Source organism: Gilbertella persicaria, assembly GCF_025201335.1.
Source record: "Gilbertella persicaria strain CBS 190.32 chromosome Unknown B0P05scaffold_31, whole genome shotgun sequence".
In the NCBI taxonomy this organism is placed as follows: Eukaryota; Fungi; Mucoromycota; class Mucoromycetes; order Mucorales; family Choanephoraceae; genus Gilbertella; species Gilbertella persicaria.
The window spans coordinates 257,522-277,905 of NW_026251992.1; the positions used below are offsets into that span (position 1 = coordinate 257,522).

Below are 20,384 nucleotides of genomic sequence, written 5' to 3' on the forward strand. Positions count from 1 at the left end.
ACGTCGTCAAACAAGTTGACTAGTAAAGCAAGCACAGGCCGAGGTAGAGAGGAGCGAGCCAGTACATCCCAGATGACACGTCTGTCGACAGTATCATAAGCAGCCTTGATGTCAAGAAAAGCAACAACAGGACGGCGATGGTTGGTTAGAAAGTAATCATGCATCAAGTCATGCAAGCATAGAGCTTGATCCAGAGGACTACGTTGAGGACGGAAACCACCTTGCGCAATGTCCAGTGTAGGCGAGTGTTCATGAAGACAATCAGCTATTGTAAACTCAAAGAGCTTACGCATGACTGATGTCAACGAAATCGGTCGATAGTTGGACGGATCAGAGGGATCACCTTTTTTGTGTATCGGGTATACATTAGCAAGACGCCAGAGAGAAGGAGTATAAGCCCATTGATAACACAGGGAGAACAGGAGAGACAAAAGCGGGGCAAGGTCCTTGGTCACGGCCTTCAGCATTTCTGCTTTCAGGTGATCGCTTCCAGGTGCCTTCCGAAGAGGTAAACGCTTGATGTAATCCATGATCGTGTCTGCTGAGAACATATCCAAATTGGATGGCAAGACAAAAGGAACCAAACTATCACAGGAAAGTGGTGGGGGTGGACGAGATTCTGATGGGGCAACAGAGAGCCAGCATAGACCGAAGTCAAGTGAGTAGCCATAGCATCTACTGAAGCTTTAGGGCCATCTTTGTGAGCATAAGTACCGGAACAATCACGTCTTCTTTTCATACGAGAGAGGGTGCCAGTGGCTTTAGAAAAGTCTTGTTCCAACTGAGCACAGAAGTTCTTCCAAGAGAGACGCTTAGCTTTAGCAACAAGACGACGAAAGTGACGATGTGCATCATGATGCAACGACCACCAGTAAGCTTTGTCAACACCAGAGGCATGACGCCACCTACTATAACAGCGATCGCGTTCTCGAGCTGCTGATTCGATATCAGGAGTCCAGTACTTCTTCCACCATTTTCCAGACCGATGTTGTCTTGCACCAACCGACCCATCCAAAGCCTCGTAGAAGCACCCATTAAGAGTAGCATTCAACTCGTCAATATCAGGGCGTTCAAGCGGTGGCGCAGAGACCAGCTGACTCAGAGTAGATTCCAGAGGAACTACAAGTGAGCGAAACTTGCTTTGGAACAGTGCCAAAGGTTCCTTTTCCCGCAAGCGAGATAGGTTCCAAAGGCGTCGTGGAGCAAGACCGTCAGAGCCAGCATGAGCCCCAGATCCCAAAGTAGAATCATAGTCGAATGACAAAGTCATCAACCGGTGATCAGACCCAAGGGAGAGATCAGATTCTACTGCGACTTGAGCACCACGCATATTCCACGAGGAAATATTTGTAATGAACAAATCGATGATACTACTCATTTCCATACCACGTCGAAACGTTGTAAAGGTGGGCACACCACGACAAAGAGTAGTATTCAGCACAGCCAGGCTCGTTGTTCAAGCCATGCACGCATAGCAAGACCACGCGAGTTGGTAGCGGAATCACCAGTGAATCACCAAAGCGAGCATTAAAGTCACCACAGAGGATAGAGTCAGAGTTGAGAGGAATTGAGGAGAGAGCGGATAGCACCAGCTCATTAGAGAGACTGGGTGGAAAGTACGAACAATGCACATTGACTGCTCCCATTTTGAGTGAGAGAGTATATGCATTGAAAGACGGCAACTGGGTGACAGGAAAAGGACAGGAAGGAGAGACAAGAGCAGAGACACCACCAGAACCACGGTTGTTTGCACCAACTACCTTTGATCCATATAGATGGTATTGCGACCAATCTATAGGAAGATAGCCGGCTGTGAGCCAAGTTTCAGTGATAAATAGGATACTGTGTCAAGACATGTGATATAACATCGTGGATGGTCGTGGTTTTTAGGCCATTCGCATTCCAGATGCTAATGGAGAAGGAGCGTGATGGGTGGGCGGGAGTATGGATTGGATCCATACTCATTAAAATTCCATTTCGGAATCAGTGGCAGAATCCTCAACAGCCGTTTTGTTTCGGAAAACAAAAGCAGCTTGCTTTGGATTTTCCTTTTCCAAACGAGAACGAGCAGAAGCAAGAGCCAAAGAGAGGTCAGCATCGTCAATCCAACCCAACTCAACGAAGGATCGACCAACAGGGCCAACAAGAAGAGGACGCAAGAAAGAGAGGGTATCCACAGCGCGGCTGTTCACCAGTGAGGCCATTTCGCTTGCTCTGTTTGCTTCAGACAAAGCAGCGAACTTGGGATCAGCAAGGTGCTTAGGATCCAAAGGATCGAAGCCACCGACCAATTCAGCACCTACCTTTTGCATGGTAGCAGTGAATTGCTCCACATACTGCACATGCATCAGGAGGCCAAGCACACCAGAAGCAGGAAAAGAGATGTCAAGGATGCGTCCAGTATCCACACCAGAACGACGGAGACGAGAGCGGACTTCAGATCTATTGATCTTACGAGAGCGACCAAGGTACACATATGTAAAGCCCTGAGGACCTTTGGCAGCAGGGCTCACAAAGGCACGGGCAGCAGCAACTCGTTTCTTCTGCGAAACGCGGGCAGGACGGGCAGGAGAGAGGCAGGCTTAGCAGCCTTGGCTGCCCAAGAGGAGGCATGGATAGATGAGCCAACACTGCCTGGGTGTGTGGCAGTGGGAGTAGGGGAGAGACAGGAGAAGAGACCTGAATGCCGCCTTCGGACATTGAAAAATTTGACTCGAGAGTCCGGACACGAGAAAGGAGCTTGCTGTTTTCTGACTCCAAGAAAATTTTTTCCTTCTCAAGGATGGAAACCTTTTCTTTCAGAGCTATGAGTTCTGAAAAAACAGTTTCGTGTTGTTGTACCTGTTGTGCTAGGGTCAGCACAAGTTGATGCAACTGCTGGATGTCCAGGTGAGTTGCCATTTTTGATGGATGGATGCTTTTTTAGACGGATGCACTAACGGATGGATAGGATGCAGTGTTAGATTTTTTGACAGAATGATCGAATTTGATTGGTCAAAACCAAAAAAAGTGATCAAAAAGCGAAAGAAAGGTGGGGGATGTAGCTCAGGTTAAAGATTATATTTTTATTAATTAACAATTATATGGGCTACTCTATGGAGCATAATGCCAAAGGGGATGTAGCTCAAATGGTAGAGCGCTCGCTTAGCATGCGAGAGGCACTGGGATCGACGCCCAGCTTCTCCATTTTTTTCCTCTTGGCTATGCTACGGTCACAGGACAGGTTTGAGTTCAATAGAGTCTGGCTGGTGGATATTGTCAATTACACAAAAATATAACTGTCAAAAGAGTAGGTTTAATTTTGTCCGTCAATAGTTTAAAGGTTTTTATTGAAAAAAGTGATTTAGGAGTGGCGTCCCTGTAGGGCAAATTACTCATCACAAAAGGTACATTACAGAAAGAGAAAACAGATAGAATCAAGAATTATGGTGGTCAAAGGGAGGGCGAGCAGAAAATAGGAGGGAGGAACAGCAGGAAGTAGCAGCGAAGCAGAACAGGCGGTGTTGATGAATTAGATAATTATGACAGATCAAAATGATTGCGGCATAATAAATTTATAATTTTTGTATTTTTGTTTTTTTTTTTTTGTTATGCGGTAGCCTACAGATAGTATATAACGCGTACAACAGCACAAAGAGAGAACTAGGCATACTGTACTGTAGCAGCATGATCAGTAAGCAGCTGATTAGCCGAGGGCACAACAGCAGTAGCGTCAGAAGGTGGCGGAGCCAACCAGTCCAACAAAGCAGAACCAGAGGTGACAAGAGAGTCCCCAACAAAGTCAGCATCAGGGTTACAGATCTGATCGATCTGCAACAGCAGAGACAAAATAGCAGGCCAACGAACAGACCAGTAGGCAACAGCCCGTCGACGTGCATTGGTACCAGGCGGTGTATCGCGAGGTAGGCGATTTAACCAGTAGTCCAAGGGATTAGGACTATACCTAGTATCAGCAGCAGTAGCACCAGGAGGAGGAGGAGGAGGAGGACGAGGATCACCAGGAAACCGAAGTTTACCAACCGCATCCAGACAGAGAAGAAGGTGAGCACGACTAGCGTGCGGAGCACCACAGCGACAAGCAACAGGACGAGCAGGCAACCAACCCATACGCCAACGAAGAATTCGACTTCTGTCAAAATTCGTCATTGGCAGATACATGATAGGGTCTAGCATGATCAAAGGTCGGCATGCAGAGAGAAGAACAGGAGCAGAGAGAGGAGGTACAGGAAAGAGGGCTCTGTTGAGCATCTCCTGACGAAACTTTTTGATTAATTTAGGCAAATCACTCTTGCTCAAGGCACAATCATCATCATCAACAACACCACCAGCAGAAGCAACACCATCACCACCCACCGTAACAGACACACCACCAGCACCGAGAGTTACCACACCAGAAGCACCAGAAGCACCAGAAGCAACACCAACACCACCAGCAGACACACCAAAAGAAGAATCCCAAATTGGATTCTGATCAGCCAATTTGGCCAACCTATGTCGAGATGACACCAAAGAGGGAAGCAGCAGGCGAACAAGAGAGTCATCAGGCACCTGATGGTGTAGACGCCAAAGCATCTTGAACACCAATATGTGCACCCTTTCTGTCATAGACGGCAGGCTACACATATGGCGAAACACCATAGTAGACGAGGTACGATGACCACCAAAAGCAAGACGAAGACATTGATCTTGGGCCTTATCCAGCAACTTGAGATGCCGTTTTAGAAACCAAGAGATAGCCAGGCCATACTCGAGTTTAGGGCGAATAAACGCAGCATAAAGACGAGCAGAGAGCAACCGAGAGAAACTAGCAGAGTGCAAGCCTAGTGACTGCAGACTACGCATACCAGCAAGAGCAGATTGTGTATTACGAGCCAACAGCAAGTCCAAGTCGAGAGATCCTGAGGCATTGAATGGCAAGCCAAGATACGCAAAAGAAGAAGCAGTAGGAATGGCCTGACCATACAAGGAAAGAGGAGAAGAGAGAGGGATATCATCCGTGTTGATAACCACGCATTTCTGCGGATTCCAACGATATCCAAGAGAAAAAGAATGAGCTTCAGCTCTTGCAAGCAAATGAGGCATGGCTTCAGGCGAACCTATCACCACAACGTCATCAGCATACAAGAGTGAATTCAACCAAAGACCATTGTAGTGTCGAGGGGGAGAGTCCACCACACGAGCACTAAATGACTCACGCAGCACAGCAGGCAGCGAGTTAATGTACACAGAGTACAAGAAAGGACTAAGGATTGAACCTTGCAGAACACCAGTACCAGGCCAGAAACCAGAAGAGCAAACACCAGACACCAAGACACAAACAGACACCTCATCAAACAAGTTTTGCAGTATACCTAGCATAGCATCAGAGACATGAGTCTCCAACGCACGCCAGATGATACCACGATCAACCGTATCATACGCCGACTTGATGTCAAGAAAGGCCAAGACAGGAGAAGAACCATAGTCAAGACGATGCTGTTGACAAAGATCGTGCAAGCATAGTGCTTGATCAGGAGCACCACGACCTTCACGAAAACCACCTTGTACAATGTCAAGAGCAGGAGCAGTTTCAACAAGCGTATCATACAAACATCTTTCCAAAAGCTTACGTAGAATAGAGGTAAGACTAATGGGCCGATAAGTTGCAGCATCTAACGCATCACCTTTCTTATAGATTGGCACCACCTGTGCCACACGCCAAGAAGAAGGGGTACAAGACCAGCGCCAACAGAGCTTGAACAACAACAGCAACACCGGAACAAGAGACGAACGAATCGGTATCAGCATTTCAGCACGCAGGTGGTCAACACCAGGTGCCTTACGTCTAGCCAAACGCTTGGTCAAGAGGAAGTCAGACTATCCTCATTGAAAGGACAATCGTCCAGCGAGTGAGGCCCAACAGGAGCAGGAGGGTTTGATTGCCGATTGGCAGGAAGAGAGTCACCAGCAAAGGTACTTTTCAGATGACGAGCCATCGCAGTAGCAGCAGCAGTGGAACCATTAGGGTGTGAAAAAGAAGCCGAAGTGGTTCGACTTCTGAGGATTTTCTTGATCGTGCCACTTGTTTCAGACAATGGCTGACTTGCCAATTTTCCACAGAATTGCTTCCATGTTAATCGACGACGTCGACGCATTGCTTTTTGAAAGGCCTCTTTAGACTTGAGGTATTCAGCCCATCGGATGCAGCGTTCAACCGGATCAGGTGCACGTAGCCAGCGGTTATGCATGGACTCACGCAGTTCAAAAGCCACTTGCAATTCATCAGTCACTATGGCGGAAAAGTTAGTTACAAAACGTACAATTTTTGTTCGCAAAATGACCACTTTTTACAGCAAAATGGTTGTTTGAGAAATAGCTGGTATCAATTTTTCAACGTACAAAGTTGTTCGAAATGTTACCAAATTATTTGTACGCTTTTCGAACAACTTTAGTAACAAAACAACTAAATTTATTGTTCGCTTTTCGAACAATATTAGCAACAAAACAGCAATAACTTGTTTACTTCTGGAACAACTTTGGCTACAGAATAACCAAGTTTTTTGGTGCTTTAGTTACCAACATTGTTCGTAATGTCACTTGTTTTTTTAGGATTATTAGAAATTAGACGCTTATTATAAATGAAAAAAACGATACTTTTACTAAGAAATACTAAAAGAAAAGAAGCACTACTTGAATCTAATGAAAACAGAAATATACAAGCGAGGCAAGAGTGTTAAATGAGCAATTCGTTTTGTCATTCGGAATTGAGACAACACTGATAGACACAGAAAATAATTTGTATGTAGTATATGGTTTTTTTAATAAAAAAAAGAAAAAAACCACCATCTTGCTATCCATCAAACTTACCTGACAAAGTGCATGTCTTGTACGGATAAATAGTCAATTCCTTTAGGAGGGCATTCTTTTTTGAAAAAAAAAAGTTAGTTTTGAGTATATTGAAGGTGTGTAATAACATATCAGACTTACTATAAATCAAGAGACAGCAAGAACTTGTTTTGGAATCTAGAAAAAAAAAAGGCTCTATGTTAGCTTTCAAGTAGCAAAAATAGAATAAACATACTTTGATTTTAAATGGAAGCAGACTAATCTCATCTAAGCATATAGAACAAACAAACTAATTAAATTAGAACAAGGCAATGTCAAAACTCTTTTCCAAAACAACACTCACCAGTACCGGGACCAGGCGATGTGACATTCCATGTCAAAACTTGGAACAAAAAGAAAACAAGTAGCTCTTATATGTTTACTTACACTCTAACTCTGGTTTCGACTTTTGTTTTTTATCTATATAAAGGCCCAATAGTATATCGATTTTTGTCTATGGCTATGTTAGAGAAAAAAAACTTTACTGCGGAAAATGCGTTCTTCCATACCAATCAAAGAGGAGCGCAGCAATTCTTCAGATTGTTAAAAAAGCGCTGGAAGTACTGTCTACTTCTTAAGATGAGTAAGCCTACGAGTCGATGTTATGCAATCATAAGGTTTCAGAGAGTTTAAGCTTCTGGATGTAGGTTGAATTCAGGAGCTGTGGACTTTATCTATAATACAAACGTCTTAAGAGAAGGTGATGGAAAAAAAATTGTTTTATTATTTAAGGTCGTGACTATTTTTTGTTACTTCTTCTTGTACGCTTAGACTTGGCTGATTGGCTTTTGTCTTCATTGCGTTTGCCCTTTTCTTAGGTTGAGAAGAGGGAAGAGGTGGAGAAGGAGAACAAGGACGACAGTTGTTTTCCATTCCGAAAAGATGTCATCTTCAGAATCCTCAAATTTATCACCACAATATAGGTTTGCGTACTCTAAAGAAGGCTTTTCATTTCGAAGAGATTCAACACTAACTTGGTTTTCACTGTATAATTTTGATTCATCTTAGGCATTTTAAATTTCATTGAATGCATGTTTTGCGTTTGTTATACCTGATCCTAGAGTTATTCTCTCTTTCAACAACAGAAGCCTTATTTCTTGCTCTATTACTTCTGTGCTTTTGTGTTTCGAAGAGCAATAGACCGGCTGCCCAGGAATGCTGACATCTTTGAATAGGAAAGCCATGAGTAGCTGCATTGCTTTCAAGCTTAAATGTGTAGTTTGCGATTAGAGCAGAAGACACTTCAGACCGTAAAGGCAACACAGCTACTTTGTCATTCTTCTTCAAAGCTTTCAGCAGCTCTAACTCCATTTCATCGTGGGTATTTTTTGCGATTGTTCTGAGGATCCCGTAGTCATTCTCATTCACTTTATCATCGATTAAAAGATCAGTGATATTTTTTCTTTCCTGAATAAGTTGATCAGGGCAAGCAAACGCAACTGTGGCGTAACATATCTATGTTATCCATGAGAGCCGAATGCTTTTGTTTTCCTCAAGTACTCTAGGAATGTCTCAAAAGCCCATCAAGTTTAGATTAAGAGAATTGGCAATACCGCCTTCTCTTGCTGCATTTTTAGGAAGAAATAAAAGCTTATACATATCTTAGAGAAATAGCTTGTTTTTTTTTACCTTGTTGAGCTGCTTCAAGAACTTCACTGTTGATCTCATTACTATCACTTTGGGCAAAAGAGGGTGCTAATAAATGCATCAATCCATTACATATTTGAGTCTGTGATTCGGTTTTTGTTCGAGTTGGGAAACTTGTTCTTGCATTTGAGTGATTTTGTAGATAGTCGTTTGGTTCATATTTGTAAGCAGAAAGACAATTGCAAGAAAAACCAAAAAGTTATTTTTGTTAAAAAACCTAAACAATTACTAAATATTCAACATAACTCAATATACTCTTTTTAGATGAGTCTCATGTCAAACTCTTAGGAGTGCATCAACGTATTGCATTGTGCAAACCTTTTTTTTTGTTTTTAATAAGAAACATTATTAGTATTATTGTACTTGTAAAAAAAAATAAGTAATTTTTCTTGCTCATAAAGCTACTATTATTGTCGCAGTACTTGTCGCCTCATAGCTTTTATTGTTGACAAAACGAACAAGTTTGTTCCCCACAAACAAGAAAATCAATTATTTTGAATGATATGACTTGCTTTTTAGAAAAATAAAATAAAAGTTGTTGACATTTCGAACAACATTGGCAAAAAAGTTACTTTTTCTTGTTTGTTTTGCGAACAATATTAGTAAAGTCAAACAACTAATCCGCCATAGTGTAGAGTGTAAGTAAACATATAAGAGCTACTTGTTTTCTTTTTGTTCCAAGTTTTGACATGGAATGTCACATCGCCTGGTCCCGGTACTGGTGAGTGTTGTTTTGGAAAAGAGTTTTGACATTGCCTTGTTCTAATTTAATTAGTTTGTTTGTTCTATATGCTTAGATGAGATTAGTCTGCTTCCATTTAAAATCAAAGTATGTTTATTCTATTTTTGCTACTTGAAAGCTAACATAGAGCCTTTTTTTTTTTTCTAGATTCCAAAACAAGTTCTTGCTGTCTCTTGATTTATAGTAAGTCTGATATGTTATTACACACCTTCAATATACTCAAAACTAACTTTTTTTTTTCAAAAAAAGAATGCCCTCCTAAAGGAATTGACTATTTATCCGTACAAGACATGCACTTTGTCAGGTAAGTTTGATGGATAGCAAGATGGTGGTTTTTTTCTTTTTTTATTAAAAAAACCATATACTACATACAAATTATTTTCTGTGTCTATCGGTGTTGTCTCAATTCCGAATGACAAAGCGAATTGCTCATTTAACACTCTTGCCTCGCTTGTATACTTTTGTTTTTATTAGATTCAAGTAGTGCTTCTTTTCTTTTGCTATTTCTCAATAAAAGTATCGTTTTTTTCTATTTATAATAAGCGTCTAATTTCTAATAATCCTAAAAAAACAAGTGACATTACGAACAATGTTGGTAACTAAAGCACCAAAAAACTTGGTTATTCTGTAGCCAAAGTTGTTCCAGAAGTAAACAAGTTATTGCTGTTTTGTTGCTAATATTGTTCGAAAAGCGAACAATAAATTTAGTTGTTTTGTTACTAAAGTTGTTCGAAAAGCGTACAAATAATTTGGTAACATTTCGAACAACTTTGTACGTTGAAAAATTGATACCAGCTATTTCTCAAACAACCATTTTGCTGTAAAAAGTGGTCATTTTGCGAACAAAAATTGTACGTTTTGTAACTAACTTTTCCGCCATAGTGTCCTGATCTCAAATCCAAAGAGGTAAAATAAGATGCGCCTTGTAGGCGGTCAAGACATTCATCAATACGTGGTAGAGGATTTGTGTTGCGCTTAGTGACTTTGTTCAAGGCTCTGTAGTCGATGCACATTCTTAACTCACCATTCTTCTTTCGTACAAACAGTATTGGTGCGCCCCATTCCGATATGCTCTTGCGAATTAAGCCCAAAGACAACAACTCGTTTAGCTGACGTTTCAATTCGTCCAGCTCCGCTGGGCTCATACGGAAAGGCGGTCTATTAGTAGGCTTAACATCTTCTGGGATATTAATGACATGACTGAACTCCTTTCGCATTGGTGGTAATCCTGGTAGTTTGTCTTGAAATACTGAAGGAAATTCCTTTACTAATTGTTGAATCCAAATGTTTGTATCATCCAGCTTAGTTTCGTTTAATTCTTTAGTAGTCTTGTCATCTACCAAGCACAGAAAGTAACATTCTGTACCCTCCTCCTCTAGAGCGGACTCTAACTGAAGATGTGAAAGTAACTAATTTAGTTGAGGGTGTTGTGGATGATTAGCTGTGGTAGAAGAGATAGATCCTTTAGTTGGTTGAACAATCACACTCTCAGCATTAGTAGGTATGCAGCAACGAAGCGTCCAAGAGTCAGTGTCCCAATTTGCTACCGGTTGATGTCGCTTAAGCCATGATCGTCCCATAATCAAGTCGAATTTAGTTTCAAATACGAAAGCCGACATCATGCTGACATGACCTTGTAAATCTAACTCAAATGACAGCTTTTCGGTAATTGCAGCGATGTTACCACCAGCAGTTTTGACTTCTCTTCCTCTGACTACTGATCGTTTGCCCAAGACAATATCTGCAATTCTCGGTGATATGTAACTCTCACTGGCTCCATTGTCGATTAGGATTTGAATCTGTACGGGTTTCGAGTCAATAGAGTAGACAAGACCATTGTACAGAGGTAAAGCGCATGTCATAGTAGCGCTGAGAGAAGCTAAATATGAGACATGCTTGATCAATGCACTGTCATTTAGAGGGGAGGCAGATAGGTCACAAACGACAGGTACTAATTCAATGTTGGGTTTATGTAACTGTGCAAAATCTGCCATGACACTGGTTATAGATGAGTTGTTATCATCATTGGACTTTGGGTAGGAGTCAGAATGCATTTCTTTATTATCAGCATTGTGGTATTCATATTCCTCAACTGCATTTAATTCAGCACGGTCTTGATTTCTTGCTCTGCGTTTAGCTCGTATGTCTTTCATTACGGCTTGTTTTGTTCTACACTCGGACTCTATATGGCCTATTGCGCCGCAAAAGTAGCAAGCTGGTGCTTCACGGGGACCTGAGCGGTAATACTGATCATGCTGTCGACCACCACGAGTCATACCACGGTTGGCATCTCCTCGAGAACCACGATAGTAACGATTGTTACTTCTATTATTTCCTCGGTGATTTTCACCACCACGAGAGTTACGGTTAAAGCGACCGTCTAGTGCGTCCAACTCCATTGGATCATCCCTATATGTGGTATGTTGAGGGACTTGAGCAGGGCGAGTGAAAGACAAAACATTGTGAGATACTGAGTGGTCTCGAGCATTTTCGAATGCGATTGATAGCTGCATAATCTTCTCAAGATCTCTTTCTTCAAAAGGTATACCTCGCAACTGGCTGACTAACTCTTTGTTTTTGAGGCCTCTAATGAATTTGTCACACGCTTCGGCGTCAGACATAGATTTAACTTTTACGCATGCACTGCCAAAAGAATCCACGTATTCAGCAATAGAGCGGATTTGTACTGTTTTCCAGACTGCATCTCTGGCTTTATCTTCATTGTTTAAAGGTCTGAATTTATCAATGAGTTTTTGTTTCAATTGTGCCCATGATTTGGGTGTTTTGTCGTTGTTCAATTCTTCCAGATGTTGGTACCATATTTGAGCATTCCCTTTCAGCAAGGTAGAAGCGAATAGAAGCGTAGTACTTTCGTTCCATCCTTTGAGTTTCATGTGCTTGTCAATTGAGGTAGTGAAACTATCAATTACTACCGTATCACGTTCTCCTGAATAGGGGTCAGGTGAAGGTAATTTTACAAATCCTCCAAATTGTGATGATTGAGGTGCCTGATCTCCCTGTGTATTTGCCATGTTTGATGAAGCCGTTTGTAGGAACCTCATCATCATTACATTAAATAATTCGCTTAGTTCGTCCGAACTTGGACTGGTGTTGTTGGATGGTTCTGCCATTTTTGTGTACAAGTGTGATAATCAGTAAATTTTGTATTTAGGAAACAGATAGAAGTGTTTCAAGTTATGTGTCTTGGTTTCTTTTCCTATAAAGAAAACTGGTTTTTATATCAAGTAATATGTATTGGAAACGATTCGTTCCTTGTAAAAACTTAGCTATCGCGGTTATAATAATAATAACAATCTCTGGTTTTTCTTGCTTGGTAACGAATAAAGGGATGACTGATGCTACCAATTGTCTACGCGTACTTTCTCACAGCGACAGCGTTGAACTTTTGTTAATATGTCTTTGAGGTCTTTGGCAGTAATAATATGTTTATAAATAATAGGTGATGCGTTTATAGTTATGGGAAAAATGATCAAAAGTCTCTTTTTTATTTATTCATTCAGTTGTTATATATAATGCGAACGGGCCATGATATTAAAGAGCCGCTGCCTTTTTGAGGCCCGAGAATTCCGGTTCGGCACTACTGGTTTGAAGTGCCGGCGCTTACTTTTACCCTCACTTTTGTACAATTCTTCTTCCACATTACTACCCGCTACTACAACCAACCCAACACAAGAATGTCGTCTTTGTAGATAGATCCAATAAGTAGCAAAGCCAATAGAACTTGTAAAGTATAACCGGAGATACGTATAATAAGTTGTAGAGCTTAACTTACTATAGAGTGCAACTAATACTTAATATTTGTGTTGAAAGATGATGTTTATTTCATTGAGTGCAACTTATATTTATACTATCTGATTTGTGATGACCTGAATATTGAATTTTTGCAATCTGCACCTTTATTTTGAGATTCATTATTTTGTCATTATATAAATTTACGTATAACCAAGTGTGTAATTCTTAATTACAACTCTTTCATTCACTTTCATTTCTCCCCATTTTTCTTTAAAACTTCTAAAAAACACACATACTATCTCAAGACTACTTTTATAATTATCACTTTTATTACCAGCATCACTTGGTTAGTTTTAATTATAATTTTCAATAGTTAGTTACAAACTTATTAACAAACAAATAAAGTTGGTATTATTCTTTTAGTTAAAACAACAGTCCACAAATTGTTTGGTGCCTTCTGCCAGAAAAGGTCGAGTTAGGGGAGGATATAATCCAAGCCTCCAAACGATCTCCTGGTACTATTACTGCCTCTAATATGTTTGAAATTCCTAAATTCAAGCCAAACATCGATGACCCCGAGTTATGGCTTTATCGTTATAACAAGTCTAGCGATATGAACGAATGGAAAGAAAATACTCGCCTTAAGTATGTCGATAATTGCTTCGATCAAGACCTTCAATTGTGGTATATGCAAGAAAATTTCAAAACTTGGAACCACTTCCAAGAAGCTTTCCTTAATAAGTTTGCTAAGAAGGTCAACTTCAGCAGAATCATTTCCGAGTTCACTAGATTTAAAATGATGCCCAATGAAGACATTTTAGAGTATATAGAAAGATTCGAACTTAAACGTACAATTTACAATTCCGAGATTAAGAAGAGGAATTCTTCAAAATCCGCTGAATTTACTAAAGGAAACCCTCAAGCCTCAGACAAGGATAAGGAACAAAACGAATAGATCGAAATAATGATTACCGAAGCAGGTCTGCTTAAATACTTCATCAAGGGTATAACCTCAACTGGTATCAAGAGACAAATCAGATCCGAAAAACCCAAATCCTTAGAAGAAGCTTACTCCATTATCAAGGACATCTATGATAGTGACGATTCTGAAGATGAATCTGATGAATCCGTCCAAGAGGATACTAAGGTAACTAGTGGTACAGACACTAGACAAAAGGATATTGTTGCTCGACACCACAAGAACAAGCAAGATGAAACAATGAACCAATTGGTCAACGAGTTCAAGAATATGTCTTTTCTGGTCGCCGAATTAGTCAAATCCTCTAACAACAAAAGTTCTAAAACTACTAAACGAACTTGCTGGAACTGTAACTCTACGGACCATCTCACTAAGGATTGTCAAGCTCCTTGTAAATTATGTAAAGAAAACGGTCATCGTCACTACGAATGCAAGTTGTATAAATCTAACTCATCCCAAAGAACCAAAACCCAATCTGAAACTATGCTCATTGAAGAACTCTACCTTTCAGAGAAGCGAAGTGCTTCAGAAATGGATGTAGACTCCACCAACATTCGTAAGACTAGGTCGGGAACTCAATACGACACTCCAGGAAAGAAGAGAATGACTTCACCCAACAGATCAGTTTCTGTTGCTAACATGACTGTTCACAACTCCGCCAAAATTAAACCTAACAAGACTAGCAATGGTGTAGCAATCCAAAAGTCCCCATACCATCCGCTATTGCCTATGAATGACACCTCTATAGTTGAACAGCAAGTCAAGGACCGCGTTGATGAAATTGTACAATCTCTTCTCAATGATAAATGCCACTCACTCTCGTTACAGGACATTTCTATCCTGTCTCCTGTTGCTCGTACTCGTATAAAATCCAATATTACTAAGTCTCAAGAGAAGAAACCTACTCAAAAACAGAACAGTAGCGTTAATCACTCCATTGCCTTACTCGGTGAAACTGAGGATAACCTACCTAAGGGTAAAAGTGCGCCTCGTACGAATGGTACCCTTAACGGACACCCTGTTGAAGTCATCCTAGATGGTGGATGTACATCTTATATCATCAGTCTTAAAATGGCAAAAGAGATTGGTATCCGAGATGTCGAGCCATGCAATCACTCTGTCATGTTTGGTGATGGAAAGCACTATGATCCCATAGGGATAGCAAAGAATATTCGACTCCAAGTTGGTGATTCTGAAGCCTTTTTAATCAATGCCATGTGCTTTGACGTTGGTGATAAATACGGCTTTATTGTTGGTCGTGAAGGACTGCACGCCCTTAGAATCGGTACCGATTGGTCGTCACATTTCTGGTACATCAAGAATGACATGGGTACCGTACCTCTCAGTGTACATTACACTAAGAATGTGTCTAGAACCAACTTGAATTCAGATGATGAAGAATATCCCGATGATGATGATCTTGCGACTGACAATGATTATAATGAAGATTATATCGATCAAGATGATAACGAAGAAGGATATCTTATCGTCGAAGAATCCGATGATGAAGAGTGTCTAGAAGCTGAAGGCATTGATAAAAATTCCAATGGTGAAGATAATAGACTCGGTGGGCTTATTGACCGTATCGCCCTTTATGAAAACATTGATGACATTACCAAAGTCAAACTTATCCAACTGATTAACGAGTATAAGGACTGTTTTGGAACAGGCTATGAACATCTTTCCCAAACGAACCTTCTTAAATTTCATGTCGATACGGGAAATGCCAAACCCATTTATAAGCGACCGTACGCTTTCCTCTCTTTATCCGAAAAACAAATGCTCAAGAAGGACCTTGAACTTATGGTACAACAAGGAATCCTTATACCAAACACCCACGTCCCAGGTAATTCGTCTCAATCAGGCTGGTCATTCCCTTGCCGCTACGTGCCCAAAAAGACAGGTGATAAGAGACTAGTGATAAATTTTCGAGAACTAAATGCTGTTACGGTGAGAGACACTTGGCCTTTGCCTAACGTAATAGACGTTCTTAAAAGTCTTGCAGGTGCACACTGGTTCGGTATCTTGGATCTCCTAAAGGCTTTCCAGCAAATAGCTGTAGAAGAAGATTCTATACAAAAGCTCACAATCGCTACTCCTTGGGGAAATTACTCCTATCGATGCATGCCTTTTGGTGTTATCAATGGACCGTCTAGCTTCAGCCGTTGCGTATATCTCGCAATCCAACCATTTCTAGACGTATTCGCTACCAACTACTTGGACGATGTGACATTATACTCCAAATCTGAAGAAGATCACCTAGAACATATCAAATTGTTCCTCGAACGTATGCGCGAAGTCAACCTGAAACTTAATGCAGACAAGTGTGACTTTTTCCAGACATCAGTAACCTTACTTGGCTTTGAGGTTTCTCGTCGTGGTATCTCTCCTTCCCTATCCAAAATGGACAAGATAAGGAATTTTCCCCGCCCTCAAAATGAATCTGCTGTAAGAGGATTTGTCAACCTTTGCGGATTCTATAGAAGACACATACCTGGTTTTGCAGATATTGCAGCACCTATGAATAATTTACTCAAAAAAAGAAATCCTTTCATCTGGAATAACGATTGCGAATACTCATTCAATGGGTTGAAGGAAGCACTGATCAATGCCGCTACGTTGGTCATACCAGATCAAAACACTCAGTACCGATTATATTGCGATGCTTCTGAGGTTGGCATTGGTGCATGTTTAGCAACCATTGACGAAAATAACGAGGAAAGGCCTGTTCTTTTCCTATCTCGCAAACTACAACCTGCGGAAACGAGGTACCCCACTGTCGAAAAGGAACTACTAGCTGTCATTTATGCCTTTAAAAAGTTGTGCAAGTACTTGTTGGATCGTAAATTCATACTCTTCTGCGATAACTCGGCTGTCTGTTACCTTTTCAACAAAAATGAACCATCCCAAAGACTACAAAGATGGATCATGTGCACACAAGAATTCTCGTTTGTTGTCAAGCATCTCCATCGAACAAGAATAGTGTCGCAGACGCATTATCTAGGTTTCCTCCTCGAGAACATGAAGGTTCAGAAGATGGCGAAGACCATATAGATGCTCTTTTTGATCACTTGATGATTGAAGAACAATATAAGCCTGTAAACTTTGAGAATTGGCTTCAAGACTTAACACATTACTTCCTCTTCCCAGGAAATACCGGTACCACCCCCGCTACCAAAATAATATCCTTGAAATATCACTTTGAAAATGATAACCTCTACCGAAGAGTGGGTCAGAGAATTGTTTTGGTACCCCCTATTCATGCCCGACAATCCATACTACATGAAGTCCACGAAGGACATGGTCATTTTGGTATTCACGCATCATGGGCAAGATTGTACAAGGACTACTGGTGGCCCAACTGCTATCAAGACTTAAGAAACACATCAAAACATGCAAAGAATGTCAATTATTCTCCCACCCAATTACAAACGAACCTTTACAAAGGGTCCCTATCCATTACATGTTTGAACAATTTGCCTTAGATTTTGTTGGTCCCTTACCAAAAACTTCGAATGGTAATATGTATATATTAGTTGCTGTTGAAGCCTTTTCCAGATGGCCCGTGGCACTCGCTACTACCAACACTGAGGCCAAAACCGTGTCTAGCTTCTTATACAAACACATATTTGTATGTTCGGTCCTCCCACTCATATCCTTACGGATAATGGTGCTTCGTTCGATAACGAAATCGTAGATAATTTCATCAATCTGGTCAATACTCATCACAAGTTCACTGCCCATATCGCCCTTCTACCAATGGTCAAAACGAACAAATGAACGGTAACCTGATGCGTGCTTTGAAGAAATTGTGCATTGACAACCCAATGACTGGGATGATCACTTGATGCCGTATTATATGCTTACCGAACTAAGGCTCATTCCGTACTCAAGATATCACCCTTTGAGTTTATGTTTGGACTGTCACCACTCTCCGCTCGCCAAGATCCATTACAGATGATGGGACGCGCCATGGGAATGGAAAGGTTGACTGAGATATCTGATCGAAACAACCAAATTCAAGATTACAATGCCATGAAAGGCGAATATGACTTGCAACCCAGGTTTCGAAGGAAGTTCTTCCCTCTCGGAACTAAGGTTATCCGTGTGAGACACAACAAGTTTTCGAAAATGGACACCAATTTCAAACCCGAAGTTTTTACAGTAACAGCATCGTTCAATAACGGTACATGCCAACTTGCGGACGGTGTAGGTCGATTGCTCAAAAGACGTGTCAATATTAGCTTTTTGAGACAAATCCACCAACGTGGTTAATTTGTCTGAGGGGAGCATGATTTGTGATGACCTGAATATTGAACTTTTGCAATCTGCACCTTTATTTTGAGATTCATTATTTTGTCATTATATAAATTTACGTGTAACCAAGAGTGTAATTCTTAATTACAACTCTTTCATTCACTTTCATTTCTCCCCATTTTTCTCTAAAACTTCTAAAAAACACACATACAACCTCAAGACTACTTTTATAATTATCACTTTTATTACCAGCATCACTTGGTTAGTTTTAATTATAATTTTCAATCATTAGTTACAAACTTATTAACAAACAAATAAAGTTGGTATTATTCTTTTAGTTAAAACAACAGTCCACAAATTATATCTATAATGTCTGAGTTGTGACTCAAGTGGAAGCTTCTAGTATTTGAGGTCGTAGCCATATAAGGGGAATGCCAGATATGGTAATGATAATCAGATAAACATCTGACTAATAATTTCCAAAACCTTCGAGCACCTGCTGGTGTCTTCTGGCCGCTTTCTTCACATTGGGCTTAAACCTAAGTTTGGGTACGACAAGAATGACAACTCCCTCTCTTTCCCTTTGTGTTTACCTTGAACGACGAGACCAACAAATAAAAGAGATAAACCAATAATTAACAACAGAAGACTGTAAAGACTATTGTAATTATAGAGAGATAGACACAAATAGAGAGATTATAACCTTAGGCACAGTTCCTTCAAAAAGACAATGAAGATATATGTAAAAGAAAATTTATATAAAAAAAGTTTCGATTATTTTTTTCTTATTATTCCATCTAAAGTTCTTTACGCTTTTATACTTTCTTTAGAATAAATTTCTACAAAGACAATTGCTTGTCATTAATTTAGAACAGATCAAACTTGCCCAAAAGCAATCACGTTTGAAATGTCAAACAGGAGAACAATTAATACAATTAAATTATAAAATTCAACAGATTCAAACTGAGATGAACTGTCAAATACAATAAACAAAATAAAATAAAATAAAATACACAATTAAATCACAGCAAAATATCATGAAACAAAATACGGAAGAAGTAGGACAAATAAGGAACCAAAAAAAAGTACAACAATTGAGATCCAGACCAAAAATTGACACACCGATCAGTGGTTTTGACTCGAATCTGATTGGGTCTGACAGAAGACAGAACCATTGGCTGGAATCTTTGGAACACCATTATACCATCAGACCTAGACCAAATCTCACCAAACTTTGTATGTACTTTAAGGAACATCAGAGACATGTACCATTTCAATTAGAAGATTTGTTAACATAATAGAATCACCAGAAAAAACGCGAAAGAAAACAAAAAAACAAAACAAAAAAACAAAACAAAAAAACAAAACAAAAAAAACAAAACAAAAAAACAAAACAAAAAAAACAAAACAAAAAAACAAAACAAAAAAACATGCACACATAACAAGAACAGTAGTCTTCGGTAGTATAGTGGTGAGTATCCCCGCCTGTCACGCGGGAGACCGGGGTTCAATTCCCCGCCGGAGAGTTTGTTTTTGCTTATTTCTGTCTTTTTCTTTTTATGGCTTGTTTTGCCCATTATATCATGGGACGGGGTTTGACTTTTATACCAGCGATGTATAGAAGAGTTTATACAATAGAATCCAAAGCAAAGGAACAATTGTATGTAATGATCACCATGTTGTTAAGGTAACGAACCTTTATGTACATGTCTTTGTTGTGAACATATAGAATCTATATGCATGTGATAATCTGACATTAAATAAGTCTTCAATTACATACTAAAATATATCATAATCAATTTACATCAGAAATAGACATAAAAGAACCTCTTGTACTGAATATGGCAATGTATCTTTTAATAGATCAAGACGTATAACCGAAATCTATAATTTACATTATTTAATTAATTTAAAGTAGTCTATGATAATAGAGACTCAGTCATTTGCATGAACTCTACTATTACTTACTCCAACATCTCTTCATTTATAAATACCTAGTTAGAAAACGATATATTTATATTTTCTGGGATAATAAACCTATACAAGTTCTAATCGACTTCTTTGTTTTTTATCTTCACTCTTACATCACAACAGTCTTGAATTGAAAGAGAGGATAAAAGTTCAAATAGAAATAGTAAAATG

At 39.9% G+C, this 20,384-nt stretch overlaps 2 non-coding genes across 2 annotated transcripts; both read left to right on the plus strand.

The window, feature by feature from the left end:
- Positions 1-3,113: 3,113 nt before the first annotated feature.
- B0P05DRAFT_t67 lies at positions 3,114-3,186 on the plus strand. Its single transcript has one exon. It is a non-coding gene; the product is annotated as a tRNA-Ala (tRNA).
- Positions 3,187-19,696: 16,510 nt separating this feature from the next.
- B0P05DRAFT_t68 lies at positions 19,697-19,768 on the plus strand. The gene has a single exon. It is a non-coding gene; the product is annotated as a tRNA-Asp (tRNA).
- The last annotated feature ends 616 nt before the right edge of the window (positions 19,769-20,384 follow it).